We start from the raw sequence: 4,116 nt of genomic DNA on the forward strand, positions 1-4,116 counted from the left end.
GACACAAGACAGGTAAGACGTCTTAACCACAGGATGAAATTTTGAGGAATGGGAGGTTCACCAGATGAGCACCAGAGACCCTCAAGAGACCCCTACTCACAATGTCCCTAATTTTGAGGAAGTAATTTAAATATATCAAATACTTTGTGACAATGTTTAGCCAGTGAGTTTGAGCATAGTGATGAATATGTCTTAATTCCATGGATACAAACACATGGGTGTGCATGTGTTAGGAAAATGATTCCCCACACAGCCAGCACTGAAATAAAGTAAAGCCTCTTTTCCTACACTGAACTGGCAATGGGGAACAGGCCGTGCTTGGTAACTTTCATTTTAGTCATTTCTATTGAAGAATAAAGAAAGGTGAAAACGAAACCTTTTCCAGCTGTTTCCATCTGGTTTACCTTTTTGGGGCCCAAAGCTCTGTGCCACAGGTGTCCCGGGTGTGTGCAGAGCAATGCAGCCCTCCCAAAGCTCTCGGTTTTCCCACAGGGGTCATAGCCTGTCCCCAGGTGTGCCCGGCTGTGGCAGCAGAGGGACCCCGCAGCACAGGGGGCGCCGTGCCCTGCCCGGCCGGGGCTCAGTGCGCAGAGCAGCAGCAGCGCCAGCACCTTTCAACCCGCTCCTGCCTTGGCTGCACCCGGGAGACAGAATTCTCTGGGAATCAGCACCGCCAGTCACGTTCCCTGCTTGGAGCAGCTCCTGCTGGCACGGAAATCCTGCTGCCAAATAGGAATAAAGGCAGAGTTAGAGATTGTTGCATCTGGTTGATTCTCGGGGTGATAGCAAGTAAAATATCAGGAAGGGCCTTTGCAGGAATTTTACAGAGATGTTTTATTTCAGCCATGCTTGTGTACCATCCGAAGTTCAGGGAACAAAGGCTAAGGGGCTTGTGGGGCTTTAGGTTTAGTACATGGGATGAGCAGGGTGGGGAGAGCATCAGAGAGCAATTACCAGGGGACAGGGAAACACGGTGGGAGTGACTGAAAGGCTGACAGGCAGGAGGAGGGCACGGGCTTGACCTAGGGAATACAACAAGCACTTGCTTCTCCTAATAAAAAATGCCTTCACTCTCCACAACTGTCTTTTTCTTTATTAATTAAGAAGGTTTCTTTTAAGAATTTTAAAATTAAATGGTTGAGGTAACTAAAAAACACAAAATGACAAAAACAATTAAAAGCATTCAGAAAATAATTTCCAAAGTGCAGGCTATTTCTTGAGTCTCTAATGTCTGAACAGATTTTTGAAGCATCTTGGAATTGGTAGGAAGAGAGGTGAAGGTTTCTTGGTACAGCTTGTCAGGAAATGGAGTCAGTAAAGGGATTCTTCAGCATGGACTGGCACTCGGGTGGCTGTTAGCAACATGGTTAGATGTGATTGAGCTTGTCTGAAGTGGAATGGGTATGGAATACCTGTTGAAACTGTAAATAGAAATAATTAATTTTGAAGAAAAAACGAAGGTTGTTGCCTTGGGAGATTTTTCTTTCTTTCCCCCCCATATCATCCCCCAGTTTGTATTAATAAGGAAGTTTGGGAAAAGGGGTTGGAAGCTGTGTGGCAAAGGTAGGGAGGAGCATGGCTGTGGGAGGGAGACCATGGAGGGGAAAGGGGGGGTAGGAGTTTGAAGGAACATGAAGAAAGGGTAAGAGGCTTTAGGGAAGTTTTGAAAGGACTTACTTTGTGGATGAAAAAAAGGGAGTGGAAGGGAAGTTGGAAGGCAGTAGGGAATAGGGGAAGGCACTTGAAGGAGTGTGACTTATCTGTTTGGCAGGTTTTGCAAACAGAGGAATGGACTTCAGGTTGGAGGACGGCTGATTGGGGTTTTATTCTCTCTTTGCTTTTGGATTGCTGCTGAGACTTGATGGCTGTTGGCTTTGGGCTTTATCTCTTTGGTTGTTTTGTGAGGGACAATGTTTTTTAGGATGTGGATAGTAGTTGCAGTTTGGTGTGCGAGTGTTTCCTTGTACAGGGACTCCACCAGGCGCTATAGCATTGGCTGCTTGGGGACCTTTTCTTCCTTGTACTCCATCAAATTCCACAAATTCTCCATCTCCTACATCTGCGGAGACATTTTCTGGGTCTATTTTTTTATTACAGTTTGATGTTCAAACACATCTGCTTTGGTATCATCTCGGGTGATGAATCCATATCTATTTTCACATTAAACCATTTGACAGTTCCCAAAACTTTTGTGGCAATGACTTTTTTACTTTTTCCAGTGAGTTTGTGTCCCCAGCTGTGTTGCTGGGCGTGCTGGTGTTGCTGTTGCTGTTGCTGTTGCTGTTGCTGTTGCTGTTGCTGTTGCTGTTGCTGTTGCTGTTGCTGTTGCTGTTGCTGTTGTGCCGGCGGGGCCGGGTGCGCGGGGCTCAGCGGCAGCCAACAGGGAAACAGGGTGGGAATGACTGAAAGGCTGAGGGACAGGGAGAGGGCACAGGGCTGGAGGCCTCTCATTTTCCCCAATTGGGAATGCCTTTCTGGGTTTCCACAGAAAGGAAGAACCTGGACCAGACAGGGACCAGAAGAAACATGGAACTTAAAGTCAGAAGTAATGGGTAAAGAGTGTAGATGTATATGAAGTTCCAAACACATGATTTATGTAGGTGAACCACATTGTAAAAGATGCTGTGTATCTAATGATACCCATCAATGGTGGATTCCAGAGTCATCAAATATATACTGGTCCAGGAAACAGAAACAGGGCTGCTCGTTTGTTGAAAGAGAAAAATCACATGAATATATCACCAGAGAACCTAATCCCTTCTTAGGTGATCCCCAGGTCTTCCAGTTCTGGAATGAAAACAGTATTAATTTGGAGAAACAACCACAATATTGGAGAGCCCCAGAAGGTCTCTTTTGGCTTTGCAGAAGAGTTGCTTATGTAACACTCCCGAAAGACTGGGCAGGTAGTTGCACACTAGACAGTATAAAACCATCCTTCTTCCTACTTCCCTGAGTTGAAGGACAACATCAAGGAGTACCCCTTTATGATGAGTTAACAAGAAAGGAAAGGGATATACAAATAGGGGGAGCACAGAAGTGGGAGGATGAAGAGTGGCCACCAGAAAGAATTAGAGCTTACCTATGGCCCTGCCAGCTGGGCCCAAGATGGGTCATGGGCTTTAGAGCCCCAGTATCTATGTTGAATAGGATGATTCGCACTGTTGGAAATTGTTTCCAGCCAGTCCACCTTTGGCATGGACTTACTCTTGGCCCAATCCCGACAAACGAGAACAACAATTTACCAGAACAAATTGACACTGGATTATCTGCTAGCTGAAGCATGGGCTGTATGTGGAAAATTTAATTCTTCAGAATGATATGTAGGGATAGACGATCATAGCGATATTATTAAAAATATAACTACCAACGTCAGGAAACTCACCCATGTTCCTGTGGAACTGTGGATCCCATTATTTAAAACCAATTGGTGGGATATCATTTTTAAAGGAGAATGGTGGAAAAAGGCATTAATAATTGCTGGAGATCAGTACTATTTTTCACCCTTGTATAATCCCCTGCTTGACCCGAGTGATCACGAGAACCATACTGCGTTCCCTCAAATTAAGTTTTAAAAGCAGACTAAGTAATGAAGATGTCGAGAACATCAGACTGATGCAAGTAGAAAAACAAGAGGAAAAAAGAACTTGGAAACAGCTGAAGATGTGTATAAGAAATACCAGAGGCTTCGAAAACTATACTGTGTTTATGAAGAAACAGTTTGATTTAAATGGGTGAAGCGAGCTTAAGCCCAAACAAAGTTTTAGAGGGGAAGTTCTTATGAGTTGATGTTTGGGCATGGAGTTGTAAGTTATTGGTTAATATAGTGAAGGTATGTATGAATTGTTAATGAAATGTTAATGTGCTGCAGGTGAGTGGCCACTATGGTGGGTTGACGAGGGTTTGGTTGGAGGAGTGAGAAGTTTCTGGAGCGTTGCCTCAGGGGTGATGACAGCAGTTTGAACTGTGGTGGGAGGATGAGCTGACCTATGGGATTGAAGTATTTCATTACTCTTTCAAGACATTCTGTTATGCATGCTTTTGTTTATTATTTTTCACAAATTAATTTTTATCTCCTGAGACTTTTAGTTTCCTTGTTTTAAATACAGGTTTATTCAC

This window comes from Erithacus rubecula, assembly GCF_903797595.1.
Source record: "Erithacus rubecula genome assembly, contig: scaffold_358_arrow_ctg1, whole genome shotgun sequence".
Lineage (NCBI taxonomy): Eukaryota > Metazoa > Chordata > Aves > Passeriformes > Muscicapidae > Erithacus > Erithacus rubecula.